The sequence below is a fragment of the Dasypus novemcinctus genome, chromosome 23, assembly GCF_030445035.2.
Source record: "Dasypus novemcinctus isolate mDasNov1 chromosome 23, mDasNov1.1.hap2, whole genome shotgun sequence".
Lineage (NCBI taxonomy): Eukaryota > Metazoa > Chordata > Mammalia > Cingulata > Dasypodidae > Dasypus > Dasypus novemcinctus.
The window spans coordinates 46813146-46826265 of record NC_080695.1 but is presented as its reverse complement, the minus strand read 5'-3'; positions in this window follow the sequence as shown (position 1 = coordinate 46826265).

Sequence of the window (13120 nt, the reverse complement as noted above, 5' to 3'; positions counted from 1 at the left end):
CCTCAGTGAATTTTCTAGGTGTCCAGCATGTCAAGCATGTCAAGATATCACTTCTAAAGTGAAGGATAAGCTGTTGCATCTGGCTCCTCCTATGACCAAAAAAGAGGCACAACACTTAGTTGGTCTCTTTGGATTTTGGAGACAACACATTCCTCATTTGGGTGTGCTACTTTGGCCCATTCACTGTGTGAACAGAAAAGCTGCTAGTTTTGATCGGGGACTAGAATAAGAAGAGACTCTGTGTCAGGTCCAGGCTGCTGTGCAAGCTGCACTACCACTTGGGCCATATGATCCAGCAGATCTGATGGTACTGGAAGTTTCCATGACAAATAGAGATGCTGTCTGGAGCCTTTGGCAGGCCCCCATAGGAGAATCACCATGCAGACCCTTAGGAATTCAGAGCAAAATCCTGCCATCCTCTGTAGATAGCTGTTTCCCCTTTTTCAAAACAGCTTTTGGCCTGCTATTGGGCCTTAGTAGAGACTGAATGCTTAACCATGGGCCATCAATTTACCATGAGACATGAGTTGCTATTATGAGCTGGGTATTGCCTGACCCACCAAACCACAAAGTTGGATGTGCACAGCAGCACTCAATAATAAAGTGGAAGTGGTATTTATGAGATAGGGCTCGAGTGTATCCTGAAGGCATGAGTAAGTTACATGAGGAAAAAGCCCAAATATCCATGGTCACCACCCCCACCATGTTATCTTCTCTTTCCCAGCCCACATCTTTGGTCTCCTGGAGAGTCCCTTACAATCAGTTGACTGAGGAAGAGAATACTCAGGCCTGGCTTACAGATAGTTCTGCACAATATGCAGGTACCACCCAAAAATGGACAGCTGCAGCACAGCAGCCCCTTTCTGGGATATCCCTGAAGGACAGCGGTGAGGGCAAATTCTCCCAGTTGGCAGAACTTCGAGCAGTGCACCTGGTTGTTCATTTTGCTTGGAAGAAGAAATGGCCAGAGGTGCGCTTGTACACTGATTCATGGGTTGTTGCCAATGGTTTGGCTGGATGGTCAGGGACTTGGAAGGAATATGATTGGAAAATTGGTGACAAAGGGGTCTGGGGAAGAGGTATGTGGATTGATCTTTTTGAATGGACAAAAAACATGAAAATTTTTGTGTCCCATGTGAATGCTGAAGTGGGTAACTTCAGCAGAGGATGATTTTAATAATCAAGTGGATAAGAATATGATTGGAAAATTGGTGACAAAGGGGTCTGGGGAGGAGGTATGTGGATTGATCTTTTTGAATGGGCAAAAAACATGAAAATTTTTGTGTCCCATGTGAATGCTGAAGTGGGTAACTTCAGCAGAGGATGATTTTAATAATCAAGTGGATAAGAATATGATTGGAAAATTGGTGACAAAGGGGTCTGGGGAGGAGGTATGTGGATTGATCTTTTTGAATGGGCAAAAAACATGAAAATTTTTGTGTCCCATGTGAATGCTGAAGTGGGTAACTTCAGCAGAGGATGATTTTAATAATCAAGTGGATAAGATGACCCACTCTGTGGCTAATGCTCAGCCTCTTTCCCCAGGTACTCCTGTCATTGCTCAGTGGGATCATGAATAAAGTGGCCATGGAGGTAGGGATGGAGGTTATGCTTGGGCTTAGCAACATGGGCTTCCCCTCACCAAGGCTGACTTGGCTACAGCCACTGCTGAGTGCCCAATCTGCCAGCAACGGAGACCATACTCAGCCCCCAATATGGCATCATTCTTTGAGGTGACCAGCCTGCTACCTGGTGACTGGTTGACTACATTAGGACCACTTCCACCACAGAAGGGGAAGTGATTTGTTTTAACTGGAATAGACACATACTCTGGATATGGGTTTGCATTTCCTGCATGCAATGCTTCTTCCAAAACTACCATCCATGGACTTACTGAATGTCTTACTACCACCATGGCATTCCACACAGCATTACTTCCAATCAAGGAACCCATTTCATAGCAAATGATGTGCAGGAATAGGCACATGCCCATGGAATTCACTGGTCTTACCATGTTCCCCATCATCCTGAATCAGCTGGATTGATAGAAGGGTGGAATGACTTTTTAAAGAGTCAACTAGGTGGCAATACCTGCAGGGCTGGGACAATGTTCTCCAGGAGGCTGTGTATGCTCTAAATCAGCATCCACTCTATGGTGATGTTTCTCTCATAACCAGAATCCATTGGTCCAGGAATCAAGGGGTAGAAATGGGAGTGGCACCACTCACTATTACACCTAGTGACCCACTAGGAAAATTTTTGCTTCTTGTCCCTGCAACCTCAAACTCTGCTGATATACAGGTTTTAGTCCCAAATGGAGGAGTGCAGTCAGCAGGGAACGCAACAGTGATCCCGCTGAACTGGAAGTTAAAACTGCCAACTGGCCACTTCGGGCTCTTCGTACCTCTGAACCAACAGTCAAAGAAGGGAATTACTATACTGGCTGGGGTGACTGATCCTATCAAAAGGAAATAGGACTGCATCTACATAATGTGGGTAAAGAAGAGTTTGCCTGGAATACAGGAGATCCTCTAGGGCATCTCCTAGTACTGCCATGTCCTGTGATTAAAGTGAGTGGAAAACTGCAACAACCCAATCCAAGCAGGACTAACATGGCCCAGAATCTTCAGGAATGAAAGTTGGGTTACCCAACCAGGCAAAGAACCATGGCCAGCTGAAGTGCTTGCTGAGGGTAATGGAAACATGGAATGGGTAGTGGAAGAAGGTAGTCATAAATATGAACTTCGATCACATGACCAGTTACAGAGACTAGGACTATAATGGTCATGAATCTTACTTCCTTGTTTCATTATTATGATGATTGTATATGCACACAAAATCAATTTCTTTGTCTTCCTCCCCCAATTTTTCCCTTATCATATAACAAGTTGTATCCATTTCATGTCATGATATTTGAGGATATCAAGTTTGAGAGTGAAAATTAACCAAGAACTTGCACCCTATTCTGCATGGAATTAATGCATTTCCACTTGCACACAGGAGAGCTGAACATTGTTTTATATATATATATATATATATAAATATATATATATATGCATGCCTGTCATTGTTTCTGTTTAGAGACTAAGTATGGTTTAAGGTGATGTGTATAGTTGCTGAGTTGACAAGGGGTGGACAGCAATGGTTAGGCTATTGTGTCAACTTAGGTAATTTTGCCCAGTTGTTTGGTCAAGGAAGCACTGGGCTAACTGCAATACATGGGCATTTATGGACTTCAGTAACCATTGATTTACTGCAGTGGTAAATCCTAGGTAGTTGGTTATAATTACACCAATCAGGGAGACTGCCATCAGCAATGAGTGATGCTTAACCCAATCAGTTGAATGCCTTAAAAGGGGAAGTGATTCCAGCATTGAGAGAGAATTTCCCAGCTCGTCTTGGATAGCCAGCATTTCCCAGACCTCGTCAAGAACCTTCACTGGACTTTCATTACAGCTCCTGGTTGCAGCCTGCCTGTGGAACCTGGACTTGTGCATCCCCACAGGTGCGTGAGAGACTCTTACAGAATCACATACTATTGACAGTTATCTCTTGTTGAGTCTGTTTCCCTAGAGAACCCTAATACATTAACTATCAAAGATTTATATCCAGTCTGCTAGCCCTCCAGAGAGGGAGTTAATCCATAGTGCTACATAGCTGTCATCACAACAATTGTACATTAATCTCCTGATCATCGAGGAATGGCTGATACTCCCAAGACTGGAAGCCAAGTCTCAACCATATAGTCCCATTGCCAACACAAGACTTGATTCTGCCCACTCACCTTCAGTCACATCAGCAGAGGAGCTGATATTCAGAGGAGTTGAAATGTGCAGGGATAGACTAGGACTTTTGGCCAGTGTTTTGCCAGTCCCTCTTTATGCCAGTGGAAGTGCTGGTATTCTCATCGTGCAACACAAATCCTACAAATTCAAGAGTTAAGGACTCTTTCCCAGACTTTCCCCATCTCTCTTTCCTAGATTCCTGTGTATTATTTCAGAACATGCTGAAAACAGGGGATTATCACACTTGTTAATGTTTTTATATCCATGACTGTTCCACAAAGCCATGCCGACAAAGTATATTCTTTGCTCAACTGTCAGAGTCTCCATTTGGAGAATATTTATTTTGGACCTTATTAACCCAATCACATCTCTTTAACCATTCAGAGAATATCCATTTTAGTTTCTGTAGATATGCTAAGATTCTTGCAGGGTATTAGAAATATAAAATTGAAAATTTTCTATTACTATAATCAAGGCTTTCACAATCAATTAGGGAGATGCTGACAAAAATGATGGAAAACATGATGTATTAAAATAAAAGTGAAAAAATGAACCAAATAGCAGAATACTCAATGTTTTGTAAATTGAGAGAAACAGTCTGAAGACTACATCATTTTTTTTCACATTGAAAATGAATGAATTGCCATGCCATCTCAAGCATAATATTATGGAATTTTTTCTCCCCACAAGTCAACAATGACTAGTATATAACTTTCCCAAGAATATACTGATAGGTATATAAAAATAGAAGGAAAATAAGCAAAACTGGAAGTAATGTAAAAGAGGTACTCTGTGTGACTCTCATAATCACATTTTCCCAACCTTGGTGTCAGAATTCCTTTCCAACCTATCTCCTGATGTGCAGCAGTGGCAATGCCAATTTACACCTAAAGAATGGAAGAATTTCAGGCATTTCTGTCCCCAGGATTCAAGAAAACTATTAGGAGGGCTAGAAGGAGAAAAAATACTTTCCTAAATCCTCATTTCTTGCCTCAGATTAGAATCTCGAACTCCATTTTCTTAAAATAAATCTATTTATAGATTTGTTATCTTGCTTCGTGACCTCAAAAATACTGCAGAACATAGTATTCAGATGACACATGTTTCCAAGTTTTGATTTATTCCATGCCAAAAGCAGTATAATGTGTCTGACAAGGACAAAAAGGGAGATCAGTCTGGTGTCATATATTTTTGTTCTTCAATTCCAATGACAAATTGCCCTAATAATAAAATCCAGACACTCATGAAAACACAAGTACACAGACATAGACAGCACAAAAATGCATGCCCCCAAGAACAGGGATCAATGCTGAGACATAAGAAAGTTTAAACTCTGGAGTAAAGCAAGTCTTATCTTATACTTATATAGATATCTATTGATAATTAAGAGCTATAGAACATTTTCTCTTTTTTCTATGGTGATTAGGGTTTAAATTTTTTGTATTATGGATTAACGATTATGTAGAATTAACTCTAGGATTTCAGTTCTTTTGCTCATCAGTACTTCCTGTAGACTTTTATTCTCTTTAATTAATTATTCCTTTACTGAGAGTACATCCTGAGGTAACTCTTGAAGAGGAGAGTCTATGGATGATAAATTTTCTGAGTCCTTAATTTAAATTCCATTTTGGCTGGATGTAATTTTCTAGATCAAATTCATCTACCCTCAGAAGCTGCTATATTATTTTCTATTATCCAGTGCTACCAGCATCCATCCTAATGTCAATATATTTATTTTCTTTGTTTTTCTTTTGGAATTTGGAATTTTTCTTTTTTTAAAAAAAAACATGTATTCTAAAATTTGTTGAGTCTGTTTTATTTTTAATTTGTTTTTCTTATGACTTGTGGGCTACACTCTATATTAAGAATCTCTTCTCCCCCAATGGGAGATTTCCTCTGTTGTTCCTCTGTTGTTTTCTATCCACTATTTCTATTATTTTTTCTTGACTATGTTCATCAGGTCATCTTTAGAAATGATAATTTTGATACATTTGGCAATCAAATGTTTTGATTTTTAAGATTACTTATTATTCCATAAGTAATATAATTTCCCAAATCTCTGTGAGCTTTTAATTTTACATTTCCTAAAACTTTCTTCTTTTATATTTTCTCTGTGTTCTTGGTTACAGATTTTGAAAATTTGGTGTATTGGGATAGTTTCACCATATTGATTTTCCTAGCATGGCAATCGTTTTAGTTTCCTAGCTGCTAAAGCAAATGCCATACAAGTTGGCTTAAGAAATGGAAATTTATTGGCTCACATCTTGAGACTAGTAGAAATTTAAAAATTGAGGCACCAGCAAGGTGGTGCTTCCTCCCCAATGACTGTAGCATCCTACGGCTCGCCGCCAGTGACCCTTGGTTGTTGCATTTCCGTCACATGGCAGTGCACATGGCAGCTGTCTTCTCTTTTCTCTCTGGCTTTAACTGACTTCCAGCTTCTGGCTACTCCTGTGGCTTTTCTTTTGGTCTGACTTTTACACTGTATAAAAAGGATTACAGTAATCTAGATCAAACCCAGCCTGATTCACCAGGGTCTCACTTTAACTGAATTGACATCTAGAGGAGATCTTATTTTAATGGGACACACCCACCAGAAAGTGGATCAAGACTAAGAACATGTCCAAACTGGGGGACACAGTTCAATCCACCATAGTAATTCCTTGTCATCTTAATACCTGAAATATGGTCTCTTTTTGTTTTAATGGTAATCTAATGATTTAAGAATTAGGCTGCCCTTTTGGGGGAGAGGCACTCCCAGTGCCTCTTAGAGTTCAACTGCATGCTCTCTCAGGGGAGTAGATGCTAAGATTGGATGAGATGTGCAAGAAATTTACTAGAGGTAACCCCTGTAAAGGAATCACAGAAGGCAGGGAGAGCCTTCCCATCACAGTGCAGGTCTAACACCAGTTTAGGAAAGAGACATGGAAGTGGTCACAGAGTCACAGACTACAGCAGAGTTCTAAGAAAGGTTCTGCCAGCTGGATGGAAAATCTTTGGGTTAATGTAGCTGCAGGAGATCTGCTTCAGGCAGGAACTGGACTGCATTAGAGCCCCTGCTGTTCGGATATAGACTGGAACCAGTGACAGAAAATGTGGTCTTGGCACAAACATGAAGGTGCAGGGGGCAGGAGCTGGTGCTGTCAGTCCACAGTGCTCCCCACAACAGGAGACTGTGGCAAATTTTCACGACTGCCTTGCCTGGGAAGGCACTTTCCCTCCCCAGCCAGAAAAGGCCTTCTCTTTCTTTTCCTGGAATCTTGACTTGAGGGCCCTGGAGTTTCCACTTCAGCAGCCATTTGCACCTGAATAGGCTTTGATTTGCAGACCTTTCTGGTATTGTTCCTTCATTCCTTTCATCCTTCAGGCACTTCTCAAAAATTTCTGGTCAAAGGATGCCAACATTCTGTATTTTTCCATTTTTTCATAGATGATTATTTTACATTTGTAGTATAGCACTTCTTTCCTTTCATAGCACGGGATTCCCTAAGAGTGCACTTGTGCACTCACACCTACAGGTAGTTTGAAATTATATCTGTGAGTAGTGCATAACCAGACTGCTCATCTGAATCCTTTGGGACATTTCTTAACATACTCCTGGCCTCACCCTTTACAGAGAGGCCTGAAATCAGGCCTGGGTACACAATTCCCTGGCTGAGATGCAACATGAGAGTGTGTCACTGTGTTAAACACACACACACACCGAGTGGGGGAGGAAAAGTAACATCTTGAAGATCTGTTACTTTTTAAAAATTTTAATAAACTTTATTTTTAAAGAGGTTTTGGATTACAGAAAAATTACATAGAAATTATGAGGGATTCCAGTGTACCCCCCTCCCTGTCCCACATCATCCCCTATTTTTCAAAAATGTAGCAATACAATTTATCATGATGTATCTGTAAAATCCACTCATTTAAAAAAATGACCAACTTGTGGTAAGGACTGACCTACCTGCAGTGATAATCTAAAAAACAAAACCATCACGTGACAATTAAAGGTGTTACTTTTAGCTGGGTGTGGCACACTGAATGAGGTGGTTTGTCCTGTGGCTTCCTGGAGGTCTTATAAAGAGAACAAAACCAGAACCCAGTGTCAGAGGTGGCCCAGGAGAGGAGCTGGAAGGTGGAGCCAAATGAACCTCTCTTTAGAAAGGAGAGGGCATCGCCACGCGTCGGGACAGCCAGGAACCCACCTCTTCCTCGTCAGCTGGGGCACCATGGGCTCTGGGAGGAAGCAAGCCTCCTCGCCAATGCCTTGATTGGACTTCTGGCCCCTAAAACTGTGAGCCAAAAAATTGCTGTTGTTTGAGCCAACCCATTGTGCAGTAGAAACCATAGCAGCCTGACAAGCAAAGTAGGACTTTCGCCTATTTGTTGCATTATGTAGAAAAGTAATTCTTTCTATAGGCAAAAAAATAAGATGACCTCAACACTTAAAGATTTTAGTTCAGGTAAATGTTTAATCAATACCAGGACATATGTAGTCACAGCTCTGAAACCCCAAAGATTTGCAGACTGCATGAGATAAAGGACATGTGAAACCCATGGAGGGTCTGGCTCTGGAATAAAAAATTCCAGAAAGGAATTATTCTTATAGTCTCCCTGCTGAAGAATCAAACACTGAGTATTTTGACAGATTAATATAATAAATTATGGTTGTTTATTTTATTCATGATTTTGACCTAAAGTGTTGGGTTACGTACTGTGGACAAGGTGATAGAGTTGGACTGAACAGTTCCAGAGCTCTGGCATCAGCTGTTTTCTTCTCAAGCTTTGCTTGGTTGTACTCATCATGTCCATTTTCATGTCAGCTGAGTCTGGATTATGAGTATCTTCAAAGACCAAGATACATGGGTGGGTTTTGTCTAGAATTATCCGTTGTGTCGTGGACGTGTATTTGGCATGATGCCACAGGTATGTCTGTGCTTCATTCCTGCCACCTTGCTCCTTCCATACTACAGGGTTTCTGCCATACTGTCTGCTGAGCATTCCAATTTCTTTATGTAGCTGGATTCCTGTTTGTACTCGAGGCATCTTGGTTAGAACCCTGATGTGTGCCCCCTTTCATTTCTCTGAGGCCCTTTGTCTTAACCCCTGAACTCATTTGCTGGCTGGGATGGACGTCTGTATATACACAGGGATTATTACAAGTGTAGGTTATGGCTTCTGCCTAGAATTTCCTGAAGCCAGTTCTCAGGTGAAAGATTAGAACTCTGGATATTGATGCAAACTGGAATGACTTCAGTTTATAGTCTTTACATTTTATCCCAGTGCCTGCCCCTTCCTGAGTCTGATATATAGTTTTTCAAGCTCCACAGGCAAAAGCAATTTTAATATAGTTTTCCATCCAAGTGGCTAAAAGAGTTAAACCTATTAAGAATGAGGATCCTATGACAGGAAATAGAAACAACTGTTTATGGGAAGCATAGCACTTCTAAATTTTCATCGGATAAATTAGATAAATATCTTGAAAAATGAAACCTAGTAAAGCAATATTATACCTATTTTTAACTTGAGACAATAATAATAATAATAGTTTGGTAGCGACCACATGGAGGCAGGGTCAGGAAAAGGGAGGCTGCAAGGAAACAGCTTGCCAGGGAATATAGGTGGTGGCTCAACTTCCCACCTTGTATACAGAGAAGGAAGGGGGAAAAGTGAGGTGAATGACCTTTGGCACATGTGACTCCACCACTAAAAATGCAATTAGATACATGGCAAATAAAAGGAGCAGTAAATATTACTATACCCACTTTATAGATAAGGCAAATGAGATAGAACAAACCTCACCCTTGCCAAGGACTTTCTTTGGAATATGCAAATCAGAGGTCTTGGTATACTGAAGTTTTAGAAATTTTAATCAAGTAGTATTAACTTTTCATCTAGGGAAATATGAATTTCACCCATAGAAAAAGAGCACTAAAGAAAGCTAGCAATTTATGAAAACATAAATGATGTAAAGCTCAGTAGTAACTTTTTGTATTAGTCAGCTTTCTCTAGGGAAACTGAATTGACAGAAGATACCTGCAAATCCCGAGTCAATTCAGAAATCCCATTTTTAAGTCTGTATTAATGCAGCCCAGTACCAAGCTGTATTCGTCGGAGTTTCCTAGGGGACCAGAAGTGACAGGAGATGTCTATAATTAGCATGAGATTTTAGAAAGTTCTCCCACATGACCGTGGGGATGCAGAAGTCCAAATCCCGCAGGGGCTCTGATGAAGGTCCTTGATGAGTTCCCAGGAGAGGCCCTGGCTGTCTGAAGCTGAGCTGGAAAATTGTCTCTGAATGCTGAAATTACACCCCATTTTAAGGCTTCAACTGATTGGACAAAATGTCACTCATTGCTGAAGGCAATCTCCTTGGTTGATTGTAGATGTAATCAGCCATCTATGCAAACTGATGATTAAAGTCCATAAATGTCCTTGCATTATAATTAGCCCAGTGCTTGCTTGACTAAACAACTGGGCACAATTACCAGGCCAGGTTGAGACCTTAGCCTAACCATCACACTTTCAATATGAAATTCTATTAAGTGGGTGATTTTTCTAAAAGTTTAATAGAAAAAGATATATAACTTCTTATAACAATAAAATGGATTCAATTTGGAAATCAGTTTCATCTTTTTCTGAATTATGCAAGAGATGTTAATGCACAATTTTAGGAGCCGTGGGACTCAGGATTATTTTCTTACATTTCCAAGGGAAGGATTTTTTAAAAAAATAGAAGTTTGCACAATTGAAGTTAATGATACTATATAGCATTCATCAATGCAAGTATTATGTTAGTAATTGAAAATAGTCAAAATGTATATGGATTATTAATAATATAAAACACAACTTTAAATGTTTTCAATTTCTTCATTAATGTTAACCAGTGTCCCACCAAAAAAAAATTTTTTTTTAAAAGCTATAATATTTAAAGGTGTTTAACGCAAATAGAGTTAGCCTGTATTCTGAAAATGAATTATTACACACAAATTTTTAGAGTTCTTCTAAATATAGACGTAAACATGTTAAAATTGTTTATAAAGATAAAGCTTGGATTGTGCTATTATCAAAACCTGATTATATTTTTTTCTGAAGATAATATAAAAAGTTCTGGGGACTGTAGTTTGGTTTACAGTGTCCCGTAATTTGGTTAATATGTTAACTCCTGAATTCGTAGTATAGACAAATTTCTTAACGTGAGTACTATTTGATTTTGTTATCATTAAGTAATTTTTCACAGGTGCTAAATTACAATTTTGTGCACAGAAATTACATGTGATACGTGTGATACCCTCACAAATGTAGCATGAATTTTTCGTGATCAGAGCTACCGCAAGAATAATTTTTATGATAATTAGGGTATTACAATGAATACCAAAGAAATTCATGATGATTAATATTTGCACATTGGATAGCAATGAGTTCAAATTAAGAGATGTTGGAGGAAATTTTATATTATATATGTATATTTTTCAATGATTTAAAATGGAACATAGAACCAGATATTAAAATAATTTGCTCGTTTTGTCTCAAGGGATAGATTGTCTTTATTAATCTATAATTCTCTGTGTTTGAGCTGATCAGTTGAAATAGAGCAGATTTTATATCAAATGTGGCAATCCCTGTCCTTTAACTGCTGCGTTTAGTCCATTTACTGTATTACCATTACTGAAATACTTGAAATTATTACTATGACCTTATTTTGAGTTTTTTCTTGATCCTGCCCTTCATATGTATACATTTTCTTCTCATTTGTTTTTGATAAAATTCAGCACATATTTTTATTGGATTTCTCATATATTATCAGATTGTAATTTATGTCTATTTTGCTTTTAAATTTAATATTTAAAAGCATTCTAGATTTCATTTAATATTTAAAAGCATTCTAGATTCAATCAATATTTTCATGTTCCTACAGAAAACAAAAGAATATTAGAATAATTTACTCAAATTATCTCGTCATCTCATTCATCTTTTATACTGTTTTCCAGTATTTAGTTCTAATATTGGAATTAGATGTTTGTTTTATTTATTTATAAGACATTAGGTTTAATGTCAGCTATTTTAAAAATGATTTTCTTATCTGTGCATGCATGTATGCTGTATATATGTTTTCTTCACCAACTTTGCTGTATGTTAATATTTGCAAAGAACCAACTTTATGCTTAATTTTTTATATAATTAACTTCTAGTCTAATCTTTTTTCCTCTTCTTTCTACTCTTGTAATTTTCTAATAATTGCATTGTGCTTTTAAGCATTGCTTTATGTGCTGCATTGTGTTTTTAAGCACTGCTTTATGTGTATCACCCAAAGTTTGATATTGTATTTTGAAAGAATTATTCAAATGAAAGTTGCTAATTTTCTGGATAATAAGTTTTATAGCCCTTTACCAAAGTGACTGGCCAAAAAAAACTGTAATTTAAAGTTACATTATTATTATTGTGTAGTCAAATATAATTTCATACATTTAGACTTGTATTGGTTTTGAGAAGAGTTCTTGATTTTGTAGGAAATTGTTTTCAAATAAGAGAGAAACAAAAACATGGAAATATACATGCAAACTGCACTTGACCCACTCAGTTTGCAAAAACACAGATATTAATAGCTGAAAGAATTCCTTTTCCATGTCTATGTAGCACATAGGGCCCTCTTGCTCTCATGGCTGCTTCTGCTGCCAGTTTCCATTGCTGAAGTTGCCATCCTCGGTTCAGGCTGTCAGGATCACTGGAACCACATTGACTCTAGTGATTTTCTCATCAGCTTCTGTTCACATTTTGTGCATGAAATCTTAATGAGTTTGCTCAATCTTCCTTTATACCCAAATCCCAAATTTAACATAATCATTCTGTATCATTCCATGCCTACTGATTAGATAGATGTGTTGACAAATATTTCTTTATAATTATCAAACACAGTACTGAGTAGAGAGCATGTATTTTGGCATTATGCATGTTAATAAAATAATTTAATAACATAAACTGCTTTATCAGTAAAATTCATATCATGCACAAAAGTATATCTTTTCAAATCATACATCTTGTGCAGTTGATGCAAGTTTTAAATCACCTATTTTCATTTAAAAATGCAAATGATGTTTGAAAACACAAAATTTTCCTTTAAGTTTATCCCCAAAACTCATTTAAGAGAAAAAACTAATATGAAAATAAATGATATATTTTCTGAATTTTTAAAATTTAGGATGGATATTCATATTTTGATACAAAAAATCATAATGTGTTCAATGATAAGGTGTTATATACTCCACTGGTATTACAAATAGGTGGTCTATGCATAGTACTACTTTATTATAAAACTGAAAATTCAGAATTCTGAAACAAATTTGGCC